Source organism: Phyllobates terribilis, unplaced genomic scaffold, assembly GCF_046119375.1.
Source record: "Phyllobates terribilis strain yellow unplaced genomic scaffold, ASM4611937v1 Scaffold_11__3_contigs__length_659146591, whole genome shotgun sequence".
Classification (NCBI taxonomy): Eukaryota; Metazoa; Chordata; class Amphibia; order Anura; family Dendrobatidae; genus Phyllobates; species Phyllobates terribilis.
Window position 1 is genome coordinate 326408573 of NW_027362771.1, and position 19300 is coordinate 326427872.

General features: G+C 49.8%; 1 pseudogene; it reads left to right on the plus strand.

The window, feature by feature from the left end:
• The window catches only part of LOC141167266 (TRPM8 channel-associated factor homolog), a 28370-nt pseudogene extending 18919 nt beyond the window's left edge, over positions 1 to 9451 (plus strand).
• The last annotated feature ends 9849 nt before the right edge of the window (positions 9452 to 19300 follow it).

Genomic DNA, 19300 nt, shown 5'->3' on the forward strand with positions numbered 1-19300 from the left:
AGTTGTCAAAAACCTATTACCTTTGCTTGAACTACAGGTTTCTGTTCCCCTATGTATTTCAGGGTAGTTAAAGTCCCCCATAATAATGCCTTCTCCTTGAGTTGCTGCTTCATCTATTTGCTTTATGAGGATATTCTCGGCTGCTTCCATTATTTTTGGAAAATTATAACAAACCCCTATCAGTAAATTATGATCTTTTCCCCCTCCCCTTATGTCCACCCACAGGGACTCTAGATTTTCATTAGATTCACATATATTCTCACGCAAGATGGGTTTTAAGGATGATTTTACAAATAAACACACCCCCCCCCCCTCGCTTGTTTGTATGGTCATTTCTGAACAGACTATAGCCCTGTAAACCATGCCCCTTCTAAAAAGGACTCCTTCATACATAATACCCAAAAATCAGAAAAAAAAACAATTAAAAGGATAAATAGTCTTGAAAGATTGTATATAGTGATAGGATGATACATTTGACGCGCCCCCTGGGACATATTCCTTTTTGAGGGGAATACCCGGCACCGGATCAGATGGGGGGTTGTAGTCTCCGAGCGGCTGTGACCCGGCCCGTGCCCAGGGCGTCAAACTCAGTGTTATGTGGCAGTCCTACAGATGTTATTAAGAGTTCTTTTGTGTCGACTACGCCACCCGTTGTGATGCGGTCACTGTGGCCGCCGCTGCAGCAGGGTCCTCTGAGGCTGATGGTGGGTGCGCAGCTTGGTGAGATAACCCCCAACGGGAGGGGTATAGCCTCAGGGGGGACAGGTGCAGAGGATGGGGGTTGTGGTGGTGCGGTGCAGACGGCAATGAAGACAGAGTCGGGTTGTGCAGTTAAGGGTGTTTACTTACTGCAGATGTTGTACTGGTCACTCCAGCTTCGAGTGACCACCCGAGCCGTGCTGCGTCCACCAGGTCCTGGATCCAGCCAACCCCCAAACAAGTCCGGAGCGTGGCCCTGAGCTCTCCTTCTGTCCCGTTCTCTGGCCGTCCCCACCAGTGATCCACCTAGGTCCAGCTCCCTCGGGCCTTCTGTTGGGACACCCTTGGCCTTGGGTTCCCTGACCCTTCATGTGGTGTGCCTTCGGGATGGATGTGATGGGTGGCCGTGGCAGATGCTGCCCACGGCCTCCGGTCTCTGGCTAGGGTGTGTTTTCTGCCCCCGCCAGTTTGGGATCCGGTACCCTGTGCCGACTCTTCACCCGGGGATTTAAGTTGGGTTCTTGGAGTCCTCTTTTCTGTTTCCCCCTCTGGGTCTCTCTTCTCCTCTCTCACTCTGGGTCTCTCTTCTCCTCTGCTTGCTGACTTGTTCTCTGCATCTGACCCTGTTCTTAGTTGGTGCCCACCTTATATACACCCTCTATGTGTGAGCTCAGGTGACCAGCACCCAATGAGCTCCTATCTTTACCCAGGCTGCTCCCCCTATCTGCCCCTACACTACTTGGGATGTACCACCCCCCTCCCACTCCAGCCAGGAACAGACTCGGTCGTACCTGCACATTTCTAAGTGGGAGTACCGTCGGCCTGTTCCTCGGAAATGGGATGTATGTAGTGCATGCAGCCTACCGAGCTCAGTTCCACACTCCTTCCTTACCCGGGAGTGGAATATCACACCTCTGGGTTGAGGTGCAATACCCCTGTAGAAGCCGAATCCTCAGGGTGCTACATTCCCCCCTGGTAAATCACAGCACGTCCTCGGGCTGTAAGACATAAATAACACCAAAACATACATTTTTTTTTTTTTTCATGAACATATAAAACAACATATATTAGCAAATAAAACATTCTCGTCGCCTCTGGCTCCTCCTCCGGTCACTGTGCAACGTGTGACTGGGTAAAGTGCGACAGTCTCTCTGGAAAACTGGTTTTCCTATAAAACCGGTAGGGGGCGCTTTAGGACGCGCAACTATTTACAGGGGAAGTTGGCCGCTCTCAGTCCTCGGCCAGGTAAAGGGAAGGGAATGGCTGCTCACAGTCCTCAGCCTGTGGGATTACGGAATAACGGGTAAATAGTTCACTCATGCTGGTCCCAACGGGGACTATATATATGTAGCAACAGTTTCTTTGGTACCCGGTCGGGTAACTATTTACATCTACTGCTCTGCCGCACTCAACGGCGTCTTCCTCCTGCTCTTTGCTTGTAGCTGGTTGTAACTTCAGACCCGTCCGGGTCCTCTTGCTCCTCCTCCTCGCACCGCAACTCCTCCTCCGTCAGGCGGTGTACGTGGAGGGCGTAAGGTCCTTTGGCACACTTGTGCCGGGTGAAGGTGACCTCGTCTCCGATGTAGAGGTCACGACCTCTGTGCCCCTCCGGCAGATGGGACTCCACGTCTCTGCGCGTGACAAAGACGTCGCCGGGGGTGTTGTTGTCTCGGATGAAGCCCCACCCATGCTGCTGGTTGAACTTGATCACTGTCCCGATGGTGCGGGGACAATGCGCTGCACGGGGGTCCCTCCTGGTCCGGCTCTTCTGCTCGGCACTCCGTACTTGGGCCTGCTGTTCCCGGACCCGCCTCTCTCTCCGCTCCCTCGCAAACTCTTCGAGCTGCTGTCGGCAACACTCAGCACGCTCCGCTGCAGCTGCCCTGGTTTCCTGAGTGAACCCCATTAGGTCTTCTCCGGTGGGGTCCCACTCAAATTGGGCCTCTTCAAGCGGGGGCGAGATCCGTGCCACGGGCGTCGGAGCCGGAATCAGGGGCTCACACAAGGGCCCTAGTCTCTGCTGCCGTTCCAGCTCATGGAATTCTTCGGGCCAGATGAAGGGCCGCCCGTCCGGCCATGTGAGCTGGCTGAACAAGTCCTCCCCCAGGTGTGGCACCCTTGGTTTTACGGGCGCGGGCGCGGTGGTGGTGGCGCCCGGGTTGCCCAGGCCTTGCGGCCAGGCCTGGGGCACCTGGAAGGTGAAGGGCACCGTTAGGACGGCGGCGCCCTGGGCTACCTGGCCTTGCGGCCAGGCCGGAGGCTCCGCGGAGGTAGGGGGCGCTGTTGGTGATGCGGCGCCCGGGGGTACTAGGCCTTGCGACCAGGCTGGTGGTATTTCCTGCTTTGTCACGCTCCGGGTCGAGGCGCGTGACGTCACAGGGGTCGCTGCGGCGGCTTCCGGTCGGGGCTTAGTCCATAGCGGTGACATGGCGGCTACGGGCACAGCAGGGGGACTTTCGGGCTCTGCGACGGGGAGCTGGGGCAGGTGGGCGGTTTCCCGGCTTGGGGTATAGGCGTCCCCTTTACCTGCCTCCATGCGTTCGGCTCCCTTCTCGGCGCCGTCTCCGGCCTTGGGTCCTCCCGCGCCATCCTCAGAGGCGGTCTGTCTCCTCATCTTAGCTGGCGTGCTCCGGGTCTTGATTTGCTGGGCCATCTCTCGGCTCCACTCCGCCAATGTCTCTCGCTGTACCCGGGCCATCCTCCGTGCGAGGCCCTCCAGGGCAGTCTGTGCACACTCCCGGTCTCGGGGGAGCTGTGCAAGGACCTCCACTAGGCCTAGTGGGGTCGTGGTGTCCAGCAGGCTCCTGACCAACGGGTCGGTGCTGCTCTGCTCTTCTTCCAGCAGGCTCCTGGCCAGCGGGCCGGTGCTGCTCTGCTCTCTGGACATCTCCGGGTGAGCTTCTCTGCTACTCCTTGTTAGACTTCTTGCCTCCGGGTGCGCTCGCTCCAGACTGCTCCAGGCGGCACCCATCTTCGTTCTTTTCTTTCGTCTCCTCCCACTTTGAGGGCGGTCCCGGGGCAACTCGGTGACTGTCAGCTCCAGGGGTAGTTCTTTCACGCTGACAGACACCTCCAGCATCACAGTCTCTGTTGGTGGGGGCGGTTTCCACTTTTGGCGCCATTTTCTGTCCTGGCCCACGATGGGAGGCGGCCTCTTGCCCTCCTTTGGCACGCCCATAATGGCGTCCGCTGCTCTTCCAAGGCGGGAAATCTTCGGATTTGGCGGGAAGCGTCGCCCAGTGGCGGGAAACTCTGCAGATGGCGGGAACAAGCTGGAAATGGCGGACAATCGGCGGGAAACGACCTGTGATGGGGTCCGATGGCGTGGACCCTCCGGAACCGGCGGGAGACTTCTTTCTGAGGTAAACTTGCACTTTTCTTCAGGCACGCAGTACCCGGGTGTTGCGGTCACGTAATCCTGCCGACTACGCCAAAGTTGACGCGCCCCCTGGGACATATTCCTTTTTGAGGGGAATACCCGGCACCGGATCAGATGGGGGGTTGTAGTCTCCGAGCGGCTGTGACCCGGCCCGTGCCCAGGGCGTCAAACTCAGTGTTATGTGGCAGTCCTACAGATGTTATTAAGAGTTCTTTTGTGTCGACTACGCCACCCGTTGTGATGCGGTCACTGTGGCCGCCGCTGCAGCAGGGTCCGCTGAGGCTGATGGTGGGTGCGCAGCTTGGTGAGATAACCCCCAACGGGAGGGGTATAGCCTCAGGGGGGACAGGTGCAGAGGATGGGGGTTGTGGTGGTGCGGTGCAGACGGCAATGAAGACAGAGTCGGGTTGTGCAGTTAAGGGTGTTTACTTACTGCAGATGTTGTACTGGTCACTCCAGCTTCGAGTGACCACCCGAGCCGTGCTGCGTCCACCAGGTCCTGGATCCAGCCAACCCCCAAACAAGTCCGGAGCGTGGCCCTGAGCTCTCCTTCTGTCCCGTTCTCTGGCCGTCCCCACCAGTGATCCACCTAGGTCCAGCTCCCTCGGGCCTTCTGTTGGGACACCCTTGGCCTTGGGTTCCCTGACCCTTCATGTGGTGTGCCTTCGGGATGGATGTGATGGGTGGCCGTGGCAGATGCTGCCCACGGCCTCCGGTCTCTGGCTAGGGTGTGTTTTCTGCCCCCGCCAGTTTGGGATCCGGTACCCTGTGCCGACTCTTCACCCGGGGATTTAAGTTGGGTTCTTGGAGTCCTCTTTTCTGTTTCCCCCTCTGGGTCTCTCTTCTCCTCTCTCACTCTGGGTCTCTCTTCTCCTCTGCTTGCTGACTTGTTCTCTGCATCTGACCCTGTTCTTAGTTGGTGCCCACCTTATATACACCCTCTATGTGTGAGCTCAGGTGACCAGCACCCAATGAGCTCCTATCTTTACCCAGGCTGCTCCCCCTATCTGCCCCTACACTACTTGGGATGTACCACCCCCCTCCCACTCCAGCCAGGAACAGACTCGGTCGTACCTGCACATTTCTAAGTGGGAGTACCGTCGGCCTGTTCCTCGGAAATGGGATGTATGTAGTGCATGCAGCCTACCGAGCTCAGTTCCACACTCCTTCCTTACCCGGGAGTGGAATATCACACCTCTGGGTTGAGGTGCAATACCCCTGTAGCAGCCGAATCCTCAGGGTGCTACACATTCACTGTGAGGTATTCTATGAAGTTGTATATAGATATTGTTGCAGCAGCTTTGTATGTGAATGCAGTATAAGGCATGATGTGACATAAGAATATTGACGACAGCTCTGGGTGTGGCAGTAGTATAAGGAATGGCGCTGGGCTGGAGCCTGGAGGAATGAGGACTAGGAAGATAGTGTGGTAGTGCCGAGTGTAGATGTGGTGATTGGTTGACAATCACTGCTCCTTCCACCTCCTCCTCATAATATACTCCTTCCTTTCCTAGGCGAATTGGTTCCCATGTCTTACTGAGGCTGTGTTTCTGTGTTTGTACTGCATATGTCAATTCATGTGCGGTACAAGCTTGAGGGGGAGAAAAAATCGTGGATGGGGATTTTTTTTTCTGACAGACACCATGGACTGCTGAAGTACTGTCTGTAAATTTATGGATGTTGGCAATCCAGCCACAGTTTATTGCTACTTCCATTTAAATCAGTTTTCTTTCTGTTATTACATTATTTTATTATAGGATGGATGCACGCTGGGTACCCAGTCATGTGCCATATACCATCAGCAACTCCTATAACAGATCTTCAGCATATGAAGAATGGACTATGGGGGCCCATACACGAACTAGGGCACAATCAGCAACAGCGTGCTTGGGAATTCCCTCCTAACACTACAGAAGCAACATGCAACCTGTGGTCGGTATATTTACATGAAAATGTGCTGGGAATCCCAAGGGATAAGGCTCATCCTGATCTGGAACCAGAAAAAAGAGAAGCCCGTATTAGAGAGTATATGAAGAATGGGGCAAACTTGGCAGACTGGAATGTGTGGACCGCACTGGAGACTTATCTGCAGGTAGGACACAAAACCTACTACACTGTATGTGGATAATATCTTAATAAAATGTTTTTCCTTTCCCAATCATAAGATATGTCAAATAGTCCAACTTGAAAATGTAGGATGAGACTACAGAGTTTAATGTCTGTTAACATAGAGACATATTGGTCTGCAATTTTTTAATCAAGGCTATTGCAAAGTTGTAATTATTTTTTATTTTTTATTATGGCTACAATGGGACAAAAACAATTGGATGCAAAGGTTAAAAGCAATTTACCAACAATAAAACAAAGAATCTTTATTTCACCCTATTTCTTAATATGTTACCTCTTGGTCATGACATACTTAATACAGTAACATTGTATTTAATATGTCTCATGGAAAACCAATAAGTTGTGCTTTTGATGATGCTTGAGAACAGGAGCCTAAACTTCTTCAGTATTTGGTCATTATTTTACATCAGTATTTGCAAGCCAAAACCAGGAGAACAATCAGAGGAAAAGTAATAGAAACACGTCACCACTTCTGTATTTATCACCCACTCCTGGTTTTGGTTTACAAATACTGATGTAAAATAATGACCAAATATTGAACCTGTGAACATGGCCTTATTTTTCTCCAGCTTGAACAGGTCCTCCTTAAATCGGTCAACAGGTATTGCTACCCCATCTGAGAGCAGCATGATGTAGGAGCAGAGACCCTGATTCCAGAAATCCATCACTTACTTTACTGGTTGCTGCAGTTTTGATTAAAAACTGTTTTATCTGCTGCAAATTTACCAATTCTTTGAATGTTGAGCTCTGTATAACCCCACCACCACCACTGATTGGCAGCTTTCTGTGTACACTGTGCTTAAGTAGAAAGCTACCTATCAGTGGTGGGGGTGACTCGCCCCCTGGGCCGTGGGGCACCCGGAACCGGGCTTCAGTGCGATGATGGGGGTAGTAGTGGCAACCCGATTCTGTGGCTCAGGGTGGTCAGACCAAATGCTGTGGCAGTCTATTTGTAGAGTTATGAATGTCCGACTACGCCACCCGTGGATTGCAGTCCGGGATGACCGCCGCTGCTAGGCAGACCGCTGAGGCTGATGTTGGTGTGCAGCACAGGGGTAGGATAACTCCCCATGGGAAGAGTGTAGCCTCAGGGCAGTGTAGGTGAATGCTGGGGGTGATAGTGCAGGCTGCAATAGTAAGAGTTCAGAGTCCGCTTCAAACAGTCCAGGGTCTTTATTGTAGGTATTACTACTGACCCAACAGGAGTACCGGGTAGGAATGGGCCTGGGTGTCTGAGAGCATTCGGGCGAGCCCCACTGGTCAGGGTGAGTGTGAAGGCCTACCGTTCTCTCTCTGCCCTTGCTGACTATCCTCCTTTTCGTGGTGCAATAGCCCACATCCCTGAGCTGGCCGTGTACTTCGCCTGTATGGCTTGCGACTCGGGCCTTAAGTACCTTTTGCTTCTCCGTGCTGTACTGGTCCCTCTGTGTGGCGGAGCCTCCAGGCTTCTTAGGCCAAGGGACCTGAAATCCCTCACGGGTTGGTTCTCTGCTGCTGGGCTTGCAACCCTGACAGCCTCGGACCCCAATGTCCGTTAGTGTAGTTCTCTCAGCCAGGACCGGCTCTCGTCGTCCTCTGTCCCTGGCTCGCAGCTTCTCCTCTGCCTCACGGACTCCTCGGCTACAGCTGAACTGTCCCTCCTCTCTGGGACTAGTCTCAGTCCTGAGCTAGGTCGTCCAGTTCTCCCTAACCCTGCCCCCAGTACCAGCTTTTATAGGGGCAGCCAGCTCCCCCTGCTGGCCTGGGACAGGAGGTGCTGTATGCTAATTGTCCCTGACCAGGGAACCTCCCTCCTGCTCTCAGACACAGCCTTTAATATTTGTGGCATCCAGGCCTGGGGTGACACACGGGCATAGCTGGACAACCTGGCAGCAGGCCAAGTAGTCTTCAAGTGATAATCTCCCGCTAATAAAACAAAGTAGGAAGGTTTCTCTGTAAGGAGAAAAAGGAGACCAGCGACGCCGATCTAAGAGTAGCTGTTAAGGATAACAGAATCAATTCACCAAGTGTTTTGCTCACCTGGTATTCAGTATAATGAGGCTTCAATTGAAATCTTATGTCATAGGAAAATTTGGGGGCTCCAGTAATAGATTTTTATATTTCACGGGTATGCAGCACACAGTGGATAATTAGGAGAGATTTGAACAGCTCTCCTAAGGCAACATCAAGGATCACAGGTATCCAACTGAAAAATCAATGTGGCGCTTCCCAAAAAAATCTTTCAGATGTTTTCATCATATATATAAAAATAATTGTTATTCTAGGCAATCAATGAAGCACAACACGTTTCGGCTAATTTTTCACAATAGCCTTCTTCAACAGAAAAGAATCCTATTGGATTTACTGCCTGCAATGCCTTTACCCAGATGGGTTGAATGATGTGGTGGAGAAAATATAAGTTTTTAGTACTCATGATTTTATCTGATATTAATATAGTGAAACAATGCAGTGAATTTTAGATATTTTAATCTTATTTATATGCAAGTTTTTAAACAAAATAGGAAAAAAAACAACTTTTGGATGGGTGTGGTTATAGCAATTCTCTTTCTGTGAACAACCACTCCTACTAAACTTGATTGCCTTTATAATGGAAGAACTGTTGTTGTGTGTTGACCATGTTTTTTTGTGCTCTTGATTTTATTTTTTATATAACTGAAGAAGGCTATTGTGAAAAATTAGCTGAAATGCGTTGTTCTTTATTGATTGCCTAGAATAAAAAAATATTTTCATATATATATGATGAAAACACCTGAAAGATTTTTTGGGAAAGTGCCACATTGATTTTTCAGTTGGATACCTGTGATCCTTGCTAATAAAACAAAGATTTTATAAAAACTACACTAAGACCAGTAAGTAGCACAATAGAAGCTGTGGTCCTTCCTTGGAGTGGGGAATCTTCAGTGTATTCTTTAATAAACCAATTATCAATTCAGTTGTGTATATTTCATTCTTTGCAATCTTTTACTTTATTTGGAATAATTTGTGTTTTCTATTTCTTAGCTACAAGAGGGATTTGGTTGGGATCCCTTCAAGCGACTTTTCTTTGACTATCAGACCATGTCCAGTGTTGGCTCTGAGAAGACAGACAAGATGAATCTCTGGGCAGAAAAGTTCTCTCAAGTAATCAATAAAAACTTGTCCCCATTCTTCAAGACCTGGGGATGGCCCATTAATGAAACAACCAGTCAGAAATTGTCCACACTTCCTGCATGGAAAGAAGACCCCATGAAGACCTATCTATGTTGAGTCAAAGTAAATTCCTAAATAAAATTAGCATACTCACTTCATAACAAAATATTGCTTGAATTTCCAGGATTATTGTAGAAACTCATGATTACTGGAATAAAGGTTCCTTAACATTTTAAAGCAAGTGTATATGAGTACTTTTGATTTTAACAGGGATGAAATCATCATTACTCAGGCCCTTCAGTTATTTTTTATTTTAATTCTTTATTTATTGAAGATTACACAACATGCAAAACAGTAACCAAGTTGTGAAAGAAAGCTGTAGATAAATGCCATATAGACAAGGTCAGAAGACTAACAAGAATAATGTTACCAACAGAGTACCTTTGAGAATTTATAGGATATTTCAGAGAATACAGTCTGGAATGTCCAAAATGGTGTGAAAGAGGTTGGAACTGAATGAGACTAATAAGGAGGATCAGAAAAAAAATAACTGGAGTATAAGTTGGTATGCATGCAAAATAGGATCATGTTCACACTGGCCATTAAAGGGGTTGTCCACTACTATTGAAAATAGCCCAATGTATTTTTATGATGAAAAGAAGCTTCTTTGTAAATACCTTCCTCTGCTGTTTCTGCCTGTGAGTGGCGCTATCGCTGGCTGCTCACAGGCTGCATGTGACCCCCCGCTGACGTCACGTCAAGTGAGGCGTGACTCAGCGCTGGGGTCCCCGCGGTGGCTACTGGGTTGTGGGTGGGGTTACCCCCCGGGGCACACCCGGCATCCACCGCGCGCTTTCCCAGTGAATGAGGAGAGGGAGAGCGCACAGTGGATGCTGGGTGTGACGTGGGGAGTAACTCCGCCCACAACCCAGCATCCACCGTGGAACCCAGAAGAGGACACCCCCGGCTGCATCCGAAACCATGACGTGACATCAGCCGATGTCAGAGCCGGCTGCAGCCGGGGGTCACGTGATGCCTGGTGAGCGGTCAGCGATAGCGCCTCTCACAGACAGCAACAGCAGAGGAAGGTAATTACAATGAAGCTTCTATTCATCATAAAAATACATTGGGCTATTTTCAATAGTAGTGGTCAACCCCTTTAAACAGACAAAACCTAAGACAGAAGCAAAATAAACATATACCATGCTGTAAGTAAATAAGTAAAAGCAATAATGCATATAAATAACCTTGGGTACATAGTAAACACCGTTTTTGATTAACCCCTTAAGGACCGAGCCACTTTGTAGGTTAATGACCGGGCCAATTTTTTCAATTCTGACCAGTGTCACTTTATGAGGTAATACCTCTGGAACGCTTCAACGGATCCACCTGATTCTGAGACTGTTTTTTCAAGACATATTGACGCGCCCCCTGGGCCGTGGGGTACTTGGTAGCCGGGCTGGTCGATGCTGGGGGACGTCACAGTGGCAGTGACCCGGTCCGTGACCCAGGGCGGTCAATAAAAGGGGAAAAGTAAAAGGGGAATAAAGTTTTTAGGATAATAATGTTCGTGACGCCACTTGTGGTATGCGGCTATATGGGGCCGCCACTGCGGTGCAGATCCTCTGGCACTGATATTGACGCAGCAGAGTTGGTTCAGCTCTCCATAGGCAGAGCTTAGCTCCAGGGCAGTGTAAGATGATGTTATGAGGTAGATGTTGCTGGTGCTGTGTAGTACAAGGCTGGTGATGGCGCAGCAATAATTCCAGGACACAGTGGGGTTCAGTCTTCAGGTTTACTTACAGTTGTTCAAGACTCCAGGTTACCAAGGCCAGTGTGTAACCTCCCACGTTGTCCTGTGTTCACCAGGGAAGGGATTCAGCAAACTCTCAAGTCTCTCAGGAGTACTTAAACGGGACCCTGATCTATGTTCCTTTCTCGGTCATCTCCCCTGCTCTGGCACTCACCCTCCTGCCCTGCGCCTCTCAATTAGTGTCCCAAGCCGGTAGCCTCGGATTTTGTCGGGCGACGTGCAGTCCCCTGGACCCGCTGTGGCCACCTTTTCGGCGATGTAATTGTGGTGCTTGGCAGCTGCACCTTGCAAGTACAGTAGCCTCCGGTTATCTAGCTGAGCCTGATTATTCTCCACTAGTTTAGGGGCCGGTCCCCTCTGCGGCCTGATCCCTCTATGTCCGTGTAGATTAGGGCGAACGGGTGGCTTCCTGCACTCCCCGTGCCCCTGGGATCCCCTCTGTCTCTGGAGCCTTCCCTCTGCTCCCATCCTCTCTCTCTTTTTCTGTGGCCTCTTAGACTAGGCCCGCTCTCCTCTCTCCTCTCAACTCCTGCTCCAAGCACTGGAGCCAGGAGCCTGGACCTCCTACACTGCTCTCCTGAGCAGGACTGGCTCTTTCAAGATGGTTTCCTTTCTTCTTATACTCTTACTGAAGGTGCTCCCCTGATCTACTTCTGTGGCGCCCTGCTGTGCATGCTGCCACAGAACCCGGAAGGGTGCATGAATGGATTTCTCCACAAGAGGCCCTCACTACATGCAAACACCTCCACCTTCCACCTCATACCAGCAGAGGGAGCCCTGATAGGGATATAAAAAGGGAAGGTGGAGCCAGGCAGCTCAGTCTTAGATAGGGTTTAGTCTACAGTTAGTGTTCAGAGAGCAGCACGCCGGCTGCTGTGTGAGGCAAGCTAGGCCTCCAGCAGTACTGAAGCCTAGTGAGGGCCCCGAGCGTGGCCGAAGGCGAGAGGAAGGAAAAGAGTGGAACTAAGGGGGCAGAGGAGCATACCAGGCTCACCCCAGTATATTTACCGGACACCGGGTCCGAGCCTACAGGGACCCTTTACACCCAGTAGGGTTAACCGGAATTCCAGGAGGACTACAAGTCCCTGGCAAACCTGAAGCTAGACACGTACAGGACCAGGTACCACGAAGGCCCCGACGTCCAGGGAAAGTGGTCACCAACCAGAGGTCCTACTTCAGAGCAACAGGTAGAGAAAAAGCAAGACACATAAGCTAGGCCCAGTTGCAGGCTGGCCAGGAGCTTACACAGAGGCAGACATGGATCAGGAGGCCTTATACCCGCTCCCTGGGGAGAAGTCCAAAAGTGCGCCCTTCACCTAGAGTACCCTGGACCGTAATTAACAGCTGTACCAGTAAAGGTCACGAAGCAAAACCCCCTGTCTCCGTCCGTTACTCCTGCTGCGCCATCGTTCTCTACCTGCACCACAACGCCCAGCGCACCCACCATCTATCTATCTACACTGCCCTGAGGCCCGCTCCACCTGTGGGGAGCTGTACCATCTTAAGCTGTCTTGACACCTGCCTCAGAGGACTGCTGCAGTGCTGGTGACCTTCACCAGACACCACAGGTGGTGTCACGAATTTCTCTGAACTTTTATTAGTAATCGCTACCCCTTTTGTGCACTGTCCGCCCTGGGCCAGCTACTGTGATATATATATAGACTGTCCCCAAACAGTAAGGCCCACGGGGGCACGACACTTCCTCCACCCACATCCCACTACATGGTTCCCCCTCTCTTGGTTCCCCCCTTTCCAACCAGGGACAGGGCTCAGCAGTGGATTCGTGCATCTTGCCTCTCCTGCTGGTCTGGAATGGTGTAGTGTTGGATGCAGGTGGGTGGGTCTAGGGCAGTACTCCTTCCTTGCCTGAGAGTGGGGTACCACACCTCTGGGTGAGATCCAGTACCTCTGTGGTGACTGAACCCACAGGGGCACCACAATATTGTGCTTCATGATAGTGGTAAAATTTATTTAATATCACTTGCGTTTATTTGTAAAATAAACAGAAATTTGGCGAAAATTTTGCAATTTTCAAACTTTGAATTGTTATGCCCTGAAATCAGAGAGATATGTGCAGTGGCCGTAAGGGCCTAGGGTACTCGGTAGCCGGGCTGGCAGTCTTCCAGGCAGGTCATGGTGGCAGTGGCCCAGCTCCGTGGCCCTGGCCGAGCAGATGAAGGGAGTATTTACAGGGGATTCGTAGTCTTTCTGACGCCACTTGTGGTGCCTGGTCAGGGATGACCAGCGCTGCTGTTTGGACCCTTGAGGATAGATGGTATAGCAGCTGGGATGAAACACTTCCCATGGGTGAAGCGGGCCCCCAGGGATTGAGAAAGCTTATGATGACAGCAGTGATGATAGTCGCGGTGGTAGCACAGCTGCGCAGAAGAAGAAGACAGACACCAGGAATGCAGTCCGGTAACCTTTACTGCAGAGAAAGCTGTGGAGTCTGGGGCACTGGTCACTAGATCCAGGAGGGTCCGGTCAGCCTGGAAGCAATCGGAGTCCACCCCCTCAGGTGGGTTTGGAGGCCTGCATACTGAACTTTTCTGTTGCGGGCCCCTCTACCTGTGAGCTATCAGGTGGTCCCTTTTCTTCACTCCTGCCCTAAGCTCCGTACTAGCAGGCGGTGCGAACCTATAATGGGTACTTGGGTGCAGCTCCGGGCTCTAGTTATGCCGCTGTGGTGCCAGGTCTCTGCTTGTGGCCAGAAAACTTGCAGTCTCCTGTCCCCCAGATTCGGTTGCCGGGACATGCAATGCCCGTACAACCCAGGACTCTAGCATCCTTTACTCTGCTGCCTGGGGTGAGCTCTTCACTTGCTCTGCTCCCCAGAACTTTCTTCTTCTCTCTCTGCTGCTTTCTCCCCTTCTCCCTTCCCTCTCACACTCATTGACTAACTCATCCCCCCAGCCGGAAAAGGCAACTCCCCACAATAGGGTGTAGAGCTCCCCCTTCAGGTCAGGGATCAGAACCTGTGTGTGCATGTGGGGTTTACCTGATGTGGGGAGCTCCTCCTGCTTCCAAGCGTAATATCACCTCAGGTGAAGGAGGCAACACTAGTGTGGCAACCAGCCCATGGGGCGCAACATATGTCACACAAAATAGTTGATAAATAACATTTCCCACATGTTTACTTTACATCAGCACAATTTTGGAAGCAAAATTTTTTTTTGTTAGGAAGTTATAAGGGTTAAAAGTTGACCAGCGATTTCTCATTTTACCAACAAAATTTACAAAACCTTTTTTTTAGGGACCACATCACATTTGAAGTGACTTTGAGGTGTCTATATGACAGAAAATACCCCCAAAAGTGACACCATTCCAAAGACTTCACCCCTCAAGGAGCTCAAAACCACATTCAAGAAGTTTATTAACCCTTCAGATGCTTCACAGGAACTGAAGCAATGAGGAAGAAAAAAATTAACATTTAACTTTTTTTAACAAAAAAGTTAATTTAGACCAATTTTTTTTTATTTTCACAAGGGTAACAGGAGAAAATGGACCCCAAAAGTTGTTGTGAAATTTCTCCTGGGCACGCCGATACCCTATATGTGACGGAAAACCACTGTTTGGGCAGATGACAGGGTTCAGAAGGGAAGGAGCGCCATTTGACTTTTTTTTTCAAAATTTGCTGGAATAATTAGCGGACCCCATGTTGCGTTTGGGGAGCCCCTGATGTGTCTAAACAGCAGAAACCCCCCACAAGTGACCCCATTTTGGAAACAAGACCCCTCAATGAACTTATCTAGATGTGTGGTGAGCACTTTGAACCCCCAGGTGCTTCACAGAAGTTTATAACGTGAAAATAATCACAAAAAATTTCTTTTAGCCCCAAATTTTTTATTTTCACAAGGGTAACAGGAGAAAATTGACCTCTCATTTTGTTGTGCAATTTCTCCTGAGTACGAAAATACCCTACATGTAATTGGCAACTACTTTTGAGGCACAGTGCAAAGGTCAGAAAGGAAGGAGCACCATAGTATAGTACAGATTTTACTGTGAGGCTGCGTGCCCACGATGCGTTTTTCTTGCGTTTCCGCTGCGGAATTTCCACAGCGGAAATGCATCAAAAACGCTTGGTAATCCGCACCCCATGGTCCCCAATGGCATTCCGCAATGTCAATCCACATGCTGTGGATTTTTCCCAGCGTTTCTGCAGCGCTCATAAATCCGCAGCATGTTCATTAATTTTGCGGAAGCGCCGCCATTGACTTGCATTGAGACGCATATAATCCGTGTCTGTACATTTGTACACGCGGATTATATGCGTTTCAATGTGTGTATGGTACCCAGTTCTGGAGGAGAGAAGACTCTCATCCAGACCTGGGTACCATTGTACATGCAAAAAAAAGAATAAAATAATAAATAAAGTTTATATTCACCTGTCCGGCGGCTCCTGCAGCGCTTATCTTCCAGGACCTGAGATGACGTCGTGGTCATGTGACCGCAGGCTGTCTCGCGATAGCCCGGCAACCAGGAAGAAGCCAGGACGAGCGCGACAGTACACGCGGCGGCATCGGGGGTGAGTATAGCTTTATTTTTTTATTTTTACGATCACACTATATAAATCCATGCCGTTTGCATGGATTTATATAGTGTGACCTAGTTGTCAAGCACTTTCCAAGTGATGCTAATCGCCTGGAAAGTGTTTGTTAGTCCGCATGCGGAAACGCATGCGTTAACGCATGTGAATCCGCAAGTGGATCCGCATGTATTCTGCAGGAAAAACGCATGAACAATCCGCATGCATTTTTTCTGGCAAGGGAGATGCAGAAACGCTGCAGAAATGTTCTGCTTCATTTCTGCATCGTGGGCACATAGCCTTATGGTTTGAGGGTGCCATGACCCACTAGGAGATCCCCTGAGGTGCCAGAACAGCATATTCCCCCATAAATGACCCCATTTTACAAACTACACCTCTCAATGAACTCATCTAGGGGTGCAGTGATCATACTGACACCAAGGGCGTATCACAGAATTTTATTCCATTGGGCAGTGAGGAAAAAATAATTACATTTTTACAGCAAAAATTTTGTTTTAGCCCCAGATTTTACATTTTCACACTGGGATAATGGATAAAAATGGCACCAAAATTTGTCCCAGAATTTCTGCTGAATGTGGCAATACCTCATATGTGGCTGTACAGTACTGCTTAGCCATACTTCGACACTCGCTATTTGCCTCCTGGAGCGCAGATTTTCCTAGAATAGTTTGCGGACTTGATATACTGAGCCCCTAAATGCTAGAAGACCCAATCCCCCCTCAAGTGACCCCATTTTGGAAATTATACCCCTGCCAAACATGTGGGCACTAAATGTGGTTTAGACACACTGAGGTGCTCCAAAGGGAGGGAGGATTGGATTTGGGAGCGGAGAATTTTCTGAATTTCTTTTGGGGGGTGAGGAGCCATTTAGGTTTTCCAGAGGCTTTGTACTACAAGTAAAGTGGAAGCCCCCTATATTTCCATTAACACATGACAGACCTGAGTGGGGGCTTTTATGTGAAGCTTTTATTGGGAACATTTTACATAACATTTTAGATCACATTTATCCAGCGCTCTACGCTGAGCACTTTGGGGTTTCCATCTATCTCCGAATGACGTGATTCAGATGAAACCCCTGAGGGATCCATTCACTATAATGAGGCAGCAGAGTTACTCTGGACTCCGTCTGGCCTTCTGTTCAGCGCTATCTTTCTTTTAACCCTAGAACGCATACCTGGGGCCTCGCAGGCCCGCCCTGTTAATTGTTTTCTATTTTCTGCAAGATTACTTTAGTTAGAATTTTGAAACTCTAGGTATTCCTCAGGTATATAGTTGTTTGTCATTTTTGTTTGAGTTATTCCATGTTATTTGCACACGGGCCTAAAAGGCCCCAGGTATGTGAAAAAGTAGATTTTTATGGTCATGCGTTCTAGAGTTAAGAGGTGCACAAAACTGTGGCTGACCACGCTTTTATCCACTCCTGAAAATATGGACTCTGCCGAATCATAGGTCAGACGGCGTCCACAGTGCTTCCATCTGCCTCATTACAGGGAATCTTCCGTCAGGGGTTTCCATCTGAATCACTTATTTCCGAGATTTACACGGAAACCCCGGTGTAATGCAATACATTATACCTATATTGAAAGCTCCTGAGACCATGCTGTGTATTGGTCTCAGGAGCGTTCCGTAGCTTGGTGACCCGGGGGTTGTCATTATGACCCCAGGTCACCATGGCAACGGTCGGACCCCCGCGATGACGTCACAGGGGCGCCGACCTGAAAACAGAGGGAGCTCCCGTCCCTCTGCCTGCCTCCTGAACACACGTCTATGGTTTTAATACTAGAATACAATGTTTTCTAAGTACCCAATGTTATTTACATGCACTATTGCTTTTACTTATTTACTTACAGCAAGGTATATGTTTATTTTGTTTCTGTCTTAGGGTTTGTCTGTTTAATTTGGCCAATGTGAACATGCTCCTATTTTGCATCCATACCAACTTATACTTCAGTTCATTACTTTTTCTGTTTAATCTAAGGTTTCTACATTTAGTGCAGGTAAGGGTGTGGCCTCCCTTTCTTTGAGCTGGACATGACATTCAAATAGCTTCCCATTTTCTCTGTGTCCATGTTCTGGACCCGGTCCTGCTCAGCCCTTATTCACACAGACGTCAATATGACGCATGGTAAGGTTTTAATACTAGAGTTTAGGACCATCCCGAATTTGGGTACACCTTGATGCCGGTGGGATGGCTTCTACGCTTTTTTTGATCAAAAACTGTGTTTACTAAGTACCCAATGTTATTTATATGCATTACTGTTTTTCCTTATTTACTTACAGCAGGGTATATGTTTATTTTGTTTCTGTCTTAGTTTTTTTTTAATAAGGAGAAAGGTAGGGTGGAGATCAAAAGAAGATCAAAGGAAGGAACTGTGGCGCCCCTGAGGGTTCAGTCGCCACAGAGGTACTGCACCTCACCCAGAGGTGTGGTGTCTCCTTCTCTCAGGTAAGGATGGAGTACTGCCCGGAACCCCAACACCCACATTCAACACTACACTGCTCCAGGCCGGCTGGAAGGGCAAGATGCATGTGCACAGTGCTGAGCCCTGTCCCTGGCTGGAGTGGGGGAAACCCAGAGGTAGGGGGAACCAGTGGTGGGTGTGGGTGGAGGAAGTAGATTAGGGGAGCACCATAGAAGGAGGTATATAAAAAGGGAAGCGATCTTAGGGTGGCAGATCAGTCAGTGAGAGGAGAGAGTGAAGACAGTCAGGGAGCAGAGTCTCTTTAGGAGCTCTGCTCCACAAGTAGGGCCTAGTGCTAGAGGCCCAGGAGGGGAGCAAAGGAGGAAGGCTCTGTTCTATTGAAGGGATCCCAGGGTGTACGGCGAGTGCAGGACGGCACCCGTATGCCCCGAATCTGTCAGAAGACAGAGGGATCAGGCCGCAAGAAGGGGACCGGCCCCTGGACCAGCCGTGTTACTCCAGGTCTCGGCTGGAAAAACCGGAGGCTTCTGGCTTTTATAGTTCAGTTGCCAAAGCCTCATTCTAGTCTCTGTGAGGGTCAAGCAGGTCTGGGAACTCCAGTTAGACAGGAGGGACTTCAGAGCACCCGAGTGGGACAGTGAGTGGGGAAGCGCAGGGCAGGAGGGAGAAGACCTAGCGTGAAGTCGGTCTAGAGAGGAACACAAGAAAGCGGGGTTCCGTCAAGTGCTCCTAACCTACCTGAGGAAGAGCTGAACCCCTGGTCTGGTGAATGCAACGCGACGTGGGAGGCTGGCACCCGCGCAGTGTATCAGTGGAACGTACATGAGAACTGTGAGTAAAGACTCGGATGACTGCACCGCACTGCCTCCATCCATTAATTCAACTGCGCCATCTTTCCCCCTGCACTACAACGCCCAGCGCAACAAACAATACCTACACTGCCCTGGAGCTAGCTCTTCCTGTGGAGAGCCACACCATCCCTGCTGCAGTAACATCAGCTTCAGAGGACTGCTCCGCAGCGGCGGCTCCCTTTAGCCGCATTCCACAGGTGGCGTCATGAACACTTCCTAAAACTACAAACCCCTTGCAAATAACATTCCCCTTTTTGTTGACCGCCCTGGGCCATGGACCGGGCCAGCCACCGTGATATCCCCCACCAGCATCCATAGGCCCGGTTGCCGAGT